Genomic DNA, 14537 nt, shown 5'->3' with positions numbered 1-14537 from the left:
GTGTTCAGAACTTGCCTAATGATCTGTGGTATTAATCGCACACACCACCCCACTTGGTGCAACTTAACTTACACTAATATCATAGGCAAATCTAGGGGGGGTTCCTAGTGCCTGGAAACCCCCTCCAAGCTGGGGCACTGTATAATTGAGGTGGCTGGACCCTGCTCCCGCTTCACACAGCTCTGCTTAACAGTAGTACATGCAACATTGCTCAAGTATATTATGGGGATAGGAAGAGTTGGAGAGCAGCCAAGCACTGTCCAAAATTATAGCCACGCCCCCACACATGCTGGTCACGCCCACTGGGGGCGTGGTGTGGAAACCCCCTGTAGAAATCCTGCGTTTGCCCCTGGACATGACCACCATCTGTGTGTGCTTTTTTAACGATCAAAATCTATTTGGGTATAGTGAAAAAGCTAGTGATAGGGATCATCTTTTCACCTGCATGTGCCCAAGCCAGGGTCTGCCCTGTGAAATGGTGGTTAAGCAGTTCTGTGTAGCAATCGGATCGCAATGTAAGTGAGCAGCTTTAGTCTTTGATGTCTTTTAAGTTTAGCTTACCTCAACCATTGTTCATGTAGAAACCCTTGTTTTAATCTGTTATTTCTCTTTCTTGCCAATGTTTTGGAGAATTAGTCTCCAAAGATGTATAGCTATAGAATTACTGTCAATCAGGTGAAAAGTACATGTAATACTATATAGAGAACCTTTTGTTTTATGAAGATGCCTCTCTCTATGCCCACACTCTGGTGACCACTGCTACACTATGTTCATCAGTTTGGTTTTCAGCACCAATTTCTATTCACTTAGGGCTAGATTTACTAAGCTGCGGGTTTGAAAAAGTGGGGATGTTGCTTATAGCAACCTATCAGATTCTAGCTATCATTTTTGTAGAAGGTACTAAATAAATGAAAGCTAGAATCTGATTGGTTGCTATAGGCAACATCTCCACTTTTTCAAACCCGCAGCTTAGTAAATCTAGCCCTTAGCATCAACACCCTCATCTACCCACTGCTAAAAAGTGTGCAGCTCTGTCATGTGACCTAGCTGCATCATCAATAAATTGCCAGCATGCATCAGAAATGTCCTGTGTTTGTGCATTCTAGTCCATGCTTAGATTAATATTCTCCTGACGTCCTATTAGGGTCTCTCCCCTTGGACGCCTTCCATTACCATTTTAACTATCGTCTTCACCACCACCCGTGACACTTGCAATGTGAGGCCTCCTGCCTCTTTCCAATCGGAAATTCTGAGGTGAGGGACCCCCACCAGCTTTTGCGAGCGGTGTGGGAGGAGTTAACTGATACGTTTTCTTTAGCTACCTGCACTTAGATTGTAAATCTGTTGTTCATTTTTATTTTATTCCACCTTTTGTGATTTATTCCCGTAGCTTTATCTTTAGATACTATGTAGGCCTGAGAGTTTGGCGTGTCATGGTTTTATAATAAATGTATTTACTTTCTATTCATTTTTTACTGTTGGACGACGTTCACTAATTTTAGTGAATTTTCTCCGTGCCTAGTATAACACATAATGACCTATCCCTTGTCTTCAGCTCTAATTGTTACTATACATGGGTGGGTACTACACCTGATTTGCTACTGGGGAGTTCACCATTCACATATGCATTTGGGAAACTTTCTACAAATTTACTTAGCTGTAGGAAAGCTATACCACACATTGTTAAAGAATTGACAAATGTATGGGACCTAATTGGCCTAATACTATCAAATGGATAAATGTGTTGATCATGCAATTCTTTTTGATGTTGGATTTTTATTTAAATAGATTGTGTTGAAGGTAAAGTATGTATTTTGTAATGTTTTAAAGTCTAGCAATCCTCAATACTTCTACACTAAAAATGTCTGTTTTCAAAGAATATGTAGCACTTAAGCTGGGTACACACTACAGAAATTTCGACCAACTTTTTATGCCGAGCGATTTTGCATCCGACCGATGGTCTGATCGCTCGGTCCATGGACTGCATACGCTCTAGCCTTGTTTAGGAGGAGAAAGGGAAGAGCGGACTTTTTACAGCCATGTTGTCGTGAACAATGATTTAAATTTCGTACACACTGCAGCGACATTTGCGGGAAATGTAACGAGATACCAAAGACATTCGCATAAAGGGGCGGACCCTGCACTATAGTTAACTCCCAAAACAACTTAAAAACAGAAGGCTACACTGTCCCTTCATTCATTCCTATTTGTAAACCTACAATGGCTTCAAAACAAGAACAAGCAGCTGCACTTCTCATGCTTACTGTGGCAAGAAGACTGCTGGTACGGAACCGAAGAGAAAGAAGGAGAAAGAATAGATCTTGTTGGAGCAAAGAGTGGTTCAAGAGGAGAGACACGTTCTCTCATATGCCCCTGCTACAGGAGATACGGGACAACAACCCCGATGATTTCAAAAATTTTCTTCGTATGAATGATTCAACTTTTCAGGAACTGCTCCAACTTGTAACCCCTCTCATCCAGAGGGAGAACACCCATTTAAGGAGACCCATACCGCCAGAGCAAAGACTGGTGGCAACACTACGATTTTTGGCGACAGGGAGAACACTGGCAGATCTGAACTACAACACGGCTATTTCACCTCAAGCTCTTGGCATGATAATACCTGACACCTGTGATGCTATCATTGAAGTTCTCAGTGACCAGTATATGAAGGTTTGTGAAAAGCAATAGTATTTATTGTAAAAATAGCATTTTACATATTAACATATTTAACATTGTAAAAATAGATTTAACTTGGAGTGTGCAAATCATAAATTGTTAGGACCAGAGCAATAGTTTATAAATGTTGGTAGTGCAAAATTTTGCTTGTGTCCATATGAGATGTGTCCCCAACGTAATGTGGAATCCTTACTGATGGTAATGGCGTGGATGTCATACAAGGTTGAGACATGCTGCTTTGTCCACCCATGGTCTGAAATGTGTATGCTTGTTTGTGTCTATGGTTAGTTGAGGAAAGACATGTGTCCGGCCACAAATCTTCAGCGGTAGCCCTACACATGACGTTGCACAGCAGCCGCTCCATTTCAGTTTGTAATTAATAAATTCCAAGTCCAGAAGAGGTGGTCGGACCTTAAAAAGGCTAGGAGACTGGAGCAAATCCGTAGAAACATTTAAAAAAAGTGAGTAGCACGTGTAGTCGTGTAGTGTACCTGTTTGAAGGACTTTATGTATTTCATTCTACTGTCACATGAACCAATGCAAACGTATGATTATTGTTTTGTCAGAAGCAAGAATTACCGGTTATAAAACAAGAACAAATAAATGTGCCCGAGGGACCACAACACAAAGTGATCTGGAGCAGTGTGCAAGGTGAGCACATTTCAGGTGTTGGAATAAAATAAAACTTGTATTAACTTTATTACAGATATAGAAACGAAATGGTAAAACCTTTGTATTTTCTTCCTTCATAGATTCCATCGTCATATCAGACGAAAGTTCGGAAGAGGAAAAAAATGTCGCCGAGCTCTACGATCATTTTAAAAAAATGAAAGCCAATATTGCGAACATTAAGAGAAAAATCAAAAACCTTGATAATACTTTTGATGACATGTATATGCTGTTTGCAACTGTTGTGCCACAAACCAGTAGCACCCTTTCACTGTAATACTATTTTTTTTTCACATTTCATATTGTACTAGAGAAATGTTATATTGCAAATTTTTTTACCGGCAATAAAACTGTTGTGTTAACACTGTGTGGTTTATTCCGAGTATTTTAGACATATTATGTAATAAAGGTTAATATGACTTTATAACTTTCATACTTTTAAAACTTTATAAAGGTTAAATGAGAAATGATTGCCAACATAGATGCAAAGGGTAATAACACACGTGCTGTATACACGTGTAACGGTCTGCAGCCAGACAGGTGCAATACACATCTATACAAAACACAAGTCTGTGATGTGCGGATTCCGCAGCACGTGGGACTGGGATTGACATAAAAAATTAACATACACACGCCCCCCAGGTTGTGCAAGTATCGGAGGATTGTCGTGGATCGGTCGGAAGTTTATACACACTACACAGCGGAAACGAGATTGGAACGAAAATATTAAACGGTACGACCAACCAAATGAGGCGACAATCGTCCATTTGGGCAGACTTTCGACCATCGTGTCACTGCACACACTGACCCGACTTTTGAACGAGCGGTCGTATGTCGGCTGATTGAGCCGATTATTGGACGAAAACCATGTAGTGTGTACCCAGCTTTAGTAATGCAGAACAAGTTATTTATGGGACAGTTTGTAAGAGTGATAGCAATGGCCAATATGAAGTAGTCCTGGGCTCAAGAAAACAAGGCTAAGCGAGCAGGCTTAGATGTACAGAGGTTGATGCAGTAGTAGAAGGAGAAAACAAGGAGGACCCTGCTCATGACAGCTTACATCATAAAGGTAAGGGGAAGAGACAAATACGGTGGCCTCGAGTGGGTGAGTAGAGGTGGTAGCAGAGGAAAAGGAGTTAGGAGGAGGATTTATAGGTTTTAAGGGCAAACTTAAAGTATTGGAAAATAAAGGTTAATCCAATATGGTATAGTGAGGAGGTGAAGACAGCCCGGATGAAATCCTGGAGGGGAGAGTGGGAAGAGGTGTTCAGTGTGATAGTGAGATGGCAGCCATTGGCAGAGCAGAAGGTGTGAGTAGAGATGAGGTTGGAGATGTAGAGGAGGAGGAGGAATGATTGAGAGTTTAATCTTAATTCTGCAGGACACAGGGAGTCAGTGTAGCAACTGTCAGAGAGGAATGGCAGAGATATAGCCATGGATTGCATGATAATTTTGGTAGCTTTCATTGTGGGAAAGGGCAGATCTTGGAAATGTTCCAGAGGTAGAAGTATCAGTATTTGGAGAGGAACTGAACAAGTAGTCAGATGTGGAGATTGAAAAGGAGTGGTTGGTGAGGTGAGAGGAAAACTTGAAAAAGTGTTGTGGAGGCCTATAGATTGGAAAGTGTGCAAAACTTCTATTTTCAATGCCAAAGGGAAAGAAGTCTGTCGCATTACAAGAACAAACCTAGTTTCGTAAAAGACCACCCACATACTCAAGAGTTACTGAATTTCCTCTGGCTAGGATGGAGTCTGAATCAGAACAAGAATGAACAGAACTAGCCGCAAAAACTGACATAGCACACATACTGGCTGAAATAACGTCCCTCAAAATGGAATTTCAATTTCAAGTGGTGGATGTGAAACCTGAAATAGTGGAATTGAGCGCCCATACAGACAAGATTGAAACAAAGTTGGAAGAAGTTATCCAGTACCAAGGAGATATAGAGAAAACTCTTATGGCATTTCATAAGGACCTCAAATCATTGAAAGATAAGCAGGAAGATATTGAGAACTGAGCAAAAAGAAATAACCTTCATATCAAAAACATACATTTATTGGACAATAGTAATTGTAGCTGTCCCTTGCACAAACCTTCATGCACCTTCTCCTAGACTGTTCTCAAGAACATCTCCTTCTAGATAGAGCTCATAGAACTCTAAAACCAAGACCATGGGCTTCATCACCTCCAAGAGCTGTAGTCCTTTGCCTTTACTGACTCCATACTAAAGAGAGATTCTTATCGGAAGCAAGAAATCAGAATAAGTGCCTATTTGGAAACAACCAGCTGGCAGTATTTCAAGATTTATCCCTATCACTCAGGAAAAGATATGATCTTAAAGAATACACTCAGGTTCTGAGGGACAGTAATATCAAATAAAAGTGGGGCTTCCCTTTTAGTTTAAAGAAAAAGCAACAAATTACTGGGTACTGGTTTGCCAATATGGCAGGGGGACCCCACGCTGCGGGTTACCCTGGTATAGTGCCTGCAGCAGCAGCATTGTCGCTTCAAATATATTGCTTTCTGTCAACATTGTGTCTGTCAACTTTAGAACCGATATTTTAACTGTTGCGACATAATGACAACAGTATGGTGTCAACATTCTGAATGTCGCCATTTCGTCTACATCGTATCCAATGTGCCTTGCTTTGGAATCTATAGTTTACTTTATATCCAATAACCTTCTCTACAGATGTTCTATGTTATATATTTTTATGCAACAACCCTTTATTTCAGTTCTTAAAAGAGTTTATGTGTAAGAAGAAGGCAACATCCCCACTTTTTCAAACCCGCAGCTTAGTAAATCTAGCCCATAGTGTCAATTGTCTAAACAGTCCACAAAAAAATGTACTAAACATTTTGTTTCTTTGAAGCAGCTGTTGGGTGAATGTTGTGTTCTGGTAGGAAACTCACTTTGTTGGTAAAATTCACCCTGAACTAGAATCCAGGCAATTTTCTGCTGCTTCCAAGCTTGTGATCTGAGACAGAAGAAAAGGGGAGTCTCCATCCTATTCTTTAGTTGCCACAAATTTCACGGGAACATTACTGTAGATAAGTTTGGGAGATTTCTTATTTTAGTAGGAGCACTTAATAATATCCCAGTTACTTTTATTAATATCTATGCTCCAAACTAGAACCAAGCCTCTTTTTTTCTCGACCCTTAACTAAAGCAATTCACAATATAGGAAAGAAGAACCCATTCCAGCAAGAGATTTTAATAAATCTTAAACAGATACGACCACACATTCTTACAGAAGTGTAATTAAAATTGTATTTGCCATTGGATTGTAGAAAACCATTTTCTGCTTCTTCTTTAAGACATTTAAAGAGGCCAGCTCCTATTGTCACGTATTTGTATGTGACAAATACTGTGTGTGACAAATACATCCAGATGGCCCTTTCGTTCCTTTAGAGGAAAGGAAGGAAGAAATCCACAATGACTACAGGCCCAGTGGCGCACGCAGGGGGGGTTTCTGGTTCTCCAGAAACCCCACCCCTCCGCGAACCAACGGTACTGTACAGCAGCTGCGGCGCTGTCAAAGAAGTGTACGCGGCAGTGCTGTATTGTAGTATAATACAGCACTGCCGCGGATGCTGCTTGACAGCGCCGCGGCTGCTGTAGAATTCAGTCTCACAGTAATGGAGCTGCCCTCTCACAATAATTTTTTTTTTCCAGGGGGGGTGGAAACCCCCCCTTCTAAATCCTGCGTTCGCCCCTGAGGCCAACATAACCTTCAACAGGTTTGTTGAGCAGCAGTATTGCGAGGTATGAGGGGCTTGGATGCCTTCTATGCAAGATCTCTGGGTTTGGGACATTATAAACCAAAGGGTACAAGATGAAAGTTTTGAGTGCTATTAAGAAAAAAAGTGTTTTTATGAAATCACAGACTGTCATCCCCAGTGAAAATGAAGGCATTATGTAGCATTTTACAGATGCTCATGGAGAAACTGGTAATTTCTCTAGTACCTACTGCTCAGAGAGGCACCGGCTTCTAAACCAGATTCTTTCTGGCAGTAAAACAGTCAAGATGATTTCAAACATTTTTCAAACTGAGAAAACGCAATTTATGCCTGACAAACATTTCAGTATGGAGGGCCTGATTCATTAAGGATCTTAAATGAAGAGGATTCTTATTTCAGTCTCCTGGACAAAACCATGTTACATTGCAAGGGGTGCAAATGAGTGTTCTGTTTTGCACATAAGTTAAATACTGCCTGTTTTTTCATGTAGTACACACATATTTAAATTTCAGTGTACAAATAAGCTATCAAGTATTTGTGTGCTACATGAAAAAACAGGCAGTATTTAACTTATGTGCAAAACAGAACACTCATTTGCACCACTTCCATTGTAACATGGTTTTGTCCATGTGACTGAAATAAGGATCCTCTTCATTTAAGATCCTTAATTAATCAGGCCCGGAGTCTGTAAACTCTATTCTCAATGCAATAGAATATCCTTACACAAACAGATCTACAGGATGCCTATCTGCACATCCCAAATGCATCGCAACACCATCACTTTCCACGAATCTGCAGCCTAGGCTGCCTAGTGCACCACTTCCAATTTACCGGTCTACCATTTGGCCTCCTGACATCACTCAGAACCTTTAACAAGGTACTAGAGGCTGCTCTCAGGAAGCAGGGAATTGCAGTTTGTCTATCCTTAAACAATATTCTGGTAAAGAGGAAATCATAACACAGCGCATAAAACAAAAATACTCAAAGTAATCTCTCTTATACAGGACCGTTGTTTGATCATAAATACAGTTGAGTCTCCCTGTGCCTGCTTAACAGTTGCAATTACTGGGAATACAAGTAGACAGAGCAAAAAACAAAGTCTCTGTGTCAGAGGAAAGGATTGTGAAGATTCAACATCTAACTTATGAATGTTTGTAGCAACTGCAATAATGGATAGTCTCAGGCTATTATGGATGTTTTCTTCAACCATAGGTATCCTTATATGGGCGATATGGCATATAGAAGTACTCAATTAGTGGGATAGCGGGAAGGAGTTTCTGGATCAGCCTATAAGACTTACACAGAGCACCTTCTGCATATCGTAATATCGGCTGACACTCAGCTTGGAAGGAAAATTCTTTAAGCAGCTGATAAATAAAATAATTTATATTCATGCATTGATCAGTGTTGGATTGATTTTTTGGACCCACCGTGTGTTATTGCGTGGGTACATCCCATTTGTTAGGGCTTCCATGGAATTTAATTTCCTTGAAGAACTCCATGACAGCTCAAATATTCCCCTTCATGTTATCTGTTTATATATAATTCAGAGACAGCTTGGAAGTTACTCAAGACAACAAAGGAAGGAGTCACACTATATACCTTCCAGGGTCTCAACTTTTGTTTCTGTCTCTATTCAGATGATTAAGGATTAACCAATTCATTAGGGCTGTCATGGGGTTCTTCAAGGAAATTATATTAGCAGTGAGTATAATTTGCCTATTTTATATGGTATGTATGTTATGATCTTTTAACTTAGATAATCTAATGAAACATAAAGCTGACGGGGAAAAGATCTAGGACCCCCTGCAGAGGAGGACTTGTGGTCAAAAACAAGACAATGCATAATAAAATCTTTCACATATACAATAGTACACAAAAAAACACCTATAAGATATAGACAATGAGACACTTAGTTCCAACTAGACTAAATAAGATATTCCCAGTTCTCCTCTATGTTGTCGAGGTTGTCTTCAAGCCCAGCCTTATTTGGTGGATGTGTGCTGAAATATCTATGTTTTGGTAAGATATTTAGAGTTTACTGGAGGATATATTTCATACTAGATTCCTATTGAGCTCTCAGACAGTTTTATTAGAACTTCCAATAAAAAGGTCCTGGTATGAACCTGTTATAATATAAAGCAGCCTTCCATTTTATACACGCAGCCAAAAGAATGGTAGCAAAATATTGCAAACAATCCTCTTTACTTCCCCTTAATGCAGATAGAAATAAAATCTGAGTTTTTCTATTCAGTCCTTCAAGGCAGCCATAACCCTGTGTAGATTCCCATTCCAGTTGAGGTTACAAAACACAAGTAGCTCCTCCAATTCCCCTTTCTCTTTTCCTGTCTCTAGAATAAGCAAGGCAGGTAGTGGTTTTCTGTAGGTAAAGGCTTGTTTCTCTAAAGGCCAGTCTCTGCTAAGCCGAAAGACTGATCCAAATAAAAAAAATTAACACCTTTTGGCGCTTGATAGGTCTATGATTAAAGACAGCTAATTGTCAGGGCTCTGTATTCCCCACAAAATCAATATCAGAAAATAAATTGGCAATAGCACACTAGAGCCACTAACAGGTAAGTGATCTACGGATAATTAATAACCTTTTATTAAACATATAATTCCATTAATAGTCAACTGTTAAAAATCCATTCAAAAATATATTAAACAATACAAAACAAACAATTAAGAGCATTAAAAAAATATTAATACAACTAAATACCATAAATTTGTTTCTAGATTGTGTATAGATGACTGAGTGACTATATGAACCTGTACTGTATTCAATGATCAAATCCATCTTTATGTCCCTTACTTATATAGTAACCACTGTTATTTCTATTTTTTCTCAATTTATGAAGCACAATAAATCAAATTGCTGGATTATTTAAGCTTATTAGTGAACTGAGACCCTAGTCTCCCCCTCTCTGTCTGTCTGTCTGTCTGTCTGTGTGTGAGTGTGTGTCTATATAAGGGAATTTAGACTGTATGCTCCAATGGGGCAGGGACTGATGTGAATGAGTTCTCTGTACAGCGCTGCGGAATTAGTGGCGCTATATAAATAGATGATGATGATAGTTTCACCAGTATCCCAAAAGAAACTTCTTTATTCAGTCCAGGATTCTATCAACCAGAGCAGAATTGATAGCCTTACAAAACAGTCTGCAAACATTAATACAGACTCATGCAGTTTCTCTTGCTTCTGCAGGACAAGAAGTCACAGGCTTCTATTCCAGACTCTTCCTTGTCAGAAAGTAATCATGTGCTTTTCACATAATTCTGGATTTGAAGCTCAACAAATTTGTCCATACCAGACATTTCCGCATGGAGCCTGTGAATTCCATCACAGCCATTGGTAAATGAGACTCTCACACATACATAGACCTTCAGGATGCCTATTTCCATATCCCTATAATCCGGTTCTTCACAGGATTGTGGGTCGTGGGCCAACACTTTCACTTCGCCTTCCTACCCTCGGATTGGCGACTTGTATCAAGTTGCTAGTCACTCTGATGGCAGAATATAGGAAACTAGGAATCAAGATATGGCCTTATCTGGAAGACATTCTTGTGCTGGGGTATTCAGAATGCATTGTCAGTTGCAGGACTGCTCAAGTGTTACGTTTTCTGAAAAAAACATTGCATCCCATCACAACAGATAGAGTTCCTAGGGGTCCAGATAGAAACCATAGAGAACAAAGTGTCGTATTCACAGGACAGGTGTATCAAGAGCCATTCCCTAGTACGGTAACTACAGATTCATCATTAATAAGAAAGGGGCTTCAGTCCTTGGAGATGTTTTCTTGCACCATAGGGATCATCCCATGGGCAAGATGGTGTGATATGAGCTGACCGGTGGGCACACTTGATTAACATTAATAATTATTGTGTCTGTCTCATAGGTACAATTGTAGAACCAAATTAAATGTATTTCAATATACTTTCAAGCAGTGAAGAGGAGTTGATCCTCCATTAGACCCCTGTGGCTCCTTGGGATCTTTGCTTTCAGGAAAATCACTTTCATAGATGGAGAATTGCATTCGTGTCAGGAGCCTTTTCTCAATGTCTAAAGTGGTGCTCACAGTCAATACAGAATTTCTATCCATGCTTTAGAAATTCTGTCTATGATACACAAAACTCATTCACTAGATAGAGTGAGAGCAACTTTCTTATATCTGTCTATGACAGTGATTCAATAAGAGCATCTATTCATATTTCCATCTAGGCCTAGGAAAGGATTTGCTCTTTCTAAACAAGCCATCTGCTGTGTGATATTCCACGGGCTATACAGCTCATGCTGCACCTGTCTCTGCTGTGTGCTACTCCAGGGACTATACAGCTCAAGCTGCACCTGTCTCTGCTGTGTGCTACTCCAGGGACTATACAGCTCAAGCTGCACCTGTCTCTGCTGTGTGCTATTCCACGGGCTATACAGCTCAAGCTGCACCTGTCTCTGCTGTGTGATATTCCACGGACTATACAGCTCAATCTGCACCTGTCTCTGCTGTGTGCTATACCACGGGCTATACAGCTCAAGCTGCACCTGTCTCTGCTGTGTGCTACTCCACAGGCTATACAGCTCAATCTGCACCTGTCTCTGCTGTGTGCTACTCCACGGGCTATACAGCTCAAGCTGCACCTGCCTCTGCTGTGTGCTATTCCACGGGCTATACCGCTTAAGCTGCACCTGTCTCTGCTGTGTGCTACTCCATGGACTATACAGCTCAAGCTGCACCTGTCTCTGCTGTGTGTTATTCCATGGGCTATACAGCTCAAGCTGCACCTGTCTCTGCTGTGTGCTATTCCACGGGCTATACAGCTCAAGCTGCACTTGTCTCTGCTGTGTGCTACTCCACGGACTATACAGCTCAAGCTGCACCTGTCTCTGCTGTGTGATACTCCACGGGCTATACCACTCAAGCTACTTGTTGTTCTCTTCTCTGGCTGAACTGTTCATGTATTAATGAAAGTATTAAGGCATTGTATGGTACCGGATCCCTGCCGCATCTATTGTGATTATATTGCTACCTGGATTGTTATTCTTCCCTTTGATGTGTGCTGCTCTATTGTGATACCATATACCTGCTGCCTTATTCTTTCCACCTTATTGCTGGACTGTTCATTCTATGCCATATCTATATTACATGCTGATTGTTCACATTGCATTTGATATTGCCGGTGGCTCCGCCCACCTTGTGCTCCGCTCCTAGTGTCTATATATATTTATATATATCAAGACTTTCCTGTTAATTCATCCAGTCATCATTAAATCGCTGATTGTACTTTTATCCTGCATCTGTCGACCTTCGGGATACTACTACCACTTGCCAGTGTGTTACCATACTCTCACTCCCCGAGGATCCGTTCCTATAACACCTATTGAACGGATCCAGAGTCCAGAATACCAAACCGTGACACCACGTTAGTCTAGGATTAGCGCGGCGCTAGTACTATTACCCAGATTTTTTCTTGCGGCCTTGAGAGGTGCGTGCAAAAATCAGCTGTAAAATTACCGTACTGTCGGTAATACTGCACTTTTACCATGCTAGAATAGTGCGCAGGCCGCGTTATTCCTAGAATAACGTGGCCGAATTGAATTGGCCCCTATGTTTTTATATTGATGGCGCGTAAACTCGGTACTTCGCTGTGACTAAATCATTAGAACCAACCTCTGTAACAGTTATTAATTTTGATCCATTGAGCAATTGATTTGCCTTTTAAAGTCATCCATAACCTGACAAGGTACTCGTACAAGTGTGAATTGGTCTGAAGCTGCCTTTCCGCATTTACATTGGAAGCCAGTTCCAAATACAGCAACGCACTAGTTGCAGTATCATTAGATCTGTACGGAATCACCGGCCCGGCGTATGAGAGCTGCCGACAGGTTATTCCGAGGGGCCCTGTTTTGTGAGTCCTACCTGTTTGGTTTGCAGACACTAAGGGCTAGATTTACTAAGCTGCCGGTTTGAAAAAGTGGGGATGTTGCCTATAGCAACCAATTAGATTCTAGCTGTCATTTTGTAGAAAGTACTAAATAAATGAAAGCTAGAATCTGATTGGTTGCTATAGGCAACATCCCCACTTTTTCAAACCCGCAGCTTAGTAAATCTAGCCCTAAGAGTTCACTGAGGAATGGCCCGTCCAGCAGGTGCTAGCTGAAGGCGAGTTTGCCCAGGGAGTCTCCTCCGCTCAGGTGAGCAGCTCCGTTGCTGGGATGAATATTTTTCCATACCACTCACTCGTGGAGTAAACTGAATATACTGACCATCGGTTATCTTTTTCTTGTACAAAATTATGAAAGACTGATTTTTTTTTTGTACATATATTTCTATATCTTGAGTTTTGTCCAGATGTTTAAAATGAGCAACATCTGATAACACACTGCAGAGCTGTGTGTGTTTAGATATATACATTCAACAACGAACAAGTTGGTTTAACAAACCATTTTTTTTATTATAATCAGCCATTATCACGGATCTGGTAAGCGTATTAGAGACATTTCAATTTCTTGTTTTATTGTTAGTTTAAGATCGATTTATTGTATCTTGTTACTCATAAGTTTATTAATATTATGAATTTAACAATTTATTAATTCATGGTCGGATTTCCTAAGGTCATTGTTATTAGATCTGTTGAGCAACACTTCTTAATCAACAGGGAGTGTCTGTAGAAGATTCAGGTTTCATATTTATTTTTATTTATATTCAACCATGTTCATTTGTATTGCATTGTTATATATTAAAATTAAATGTTTGTTTAAATTGGTGATTTGTGAGAGCCTTTGTTATCATATAACAATAAGATGATGTATAGACTTTTACTCTGATTTTTAGCGCTGTAATCTTCTATATTTTTGCTTGATCATTCTAGTGGGGAGGATTACAGCCTCCCTTTTATAGCAGCTAAGCCACTGTAATCTATTTTGTTCTCAAATCCCCCTTTTTGTTTTGCGCCATTCTGAAAGGTTTCCTTTTCTTCTTCTCTATGTAATTGGCATCAGTGTGAAGTTGCAAGGTATCTTCAAGAGCAAAAAAACTTCTGAAATTAAAATGTATATTGACTTCTGGTCCCTGGACCTTACGAATGTGTCAGACCTTGCACAGAGTATATACATTTAGGATAAATTTATGAGGTTGCACTAATTGCTGGAGAGCATCTTTGGGGAAAAATCATTAATAAGGGTTTATTTATTTATTTTTTTTACAATAGAAGGCACAAAGATATTTATTCCATTATGTTGCCAAAAGAAAATTATTTGCTATATAAATAAAAAACTATATATAAAAAAAAAAATATAGAAACAAAAGTTATTCACAGTGAAGGCAACAAATCTCCAAAAAATAAAAAAAACTGGTATTTGTAAAAGGACAAAAGAGAAAAAAAATGGCTTGAGTGGCCTTGATCGTAAGAGTTTACAACCTAAAGGGAGGAAAAACACAGTAGACACAAGAG

The sequence above is a fragment of the Mixophyes fleayi genome, chromosome 5 (genome assembly GCF_038048845.1).
Source record: "Mixophyes fleayi isolate aMixFle1 chromosome 5, aMixFle1.hap1, whole genome shotgun sequence".
NCBI lineage: Eukaryota > Metazoa > Chordata > Amphibia > Anura > Limnodynastidae > Mixophyes > Mixophyes fleayi.
The sequence above is the reverse complement of the archived record's forward strand: the minus strand, read 5'-3'. Positions refer to the sequence as shown.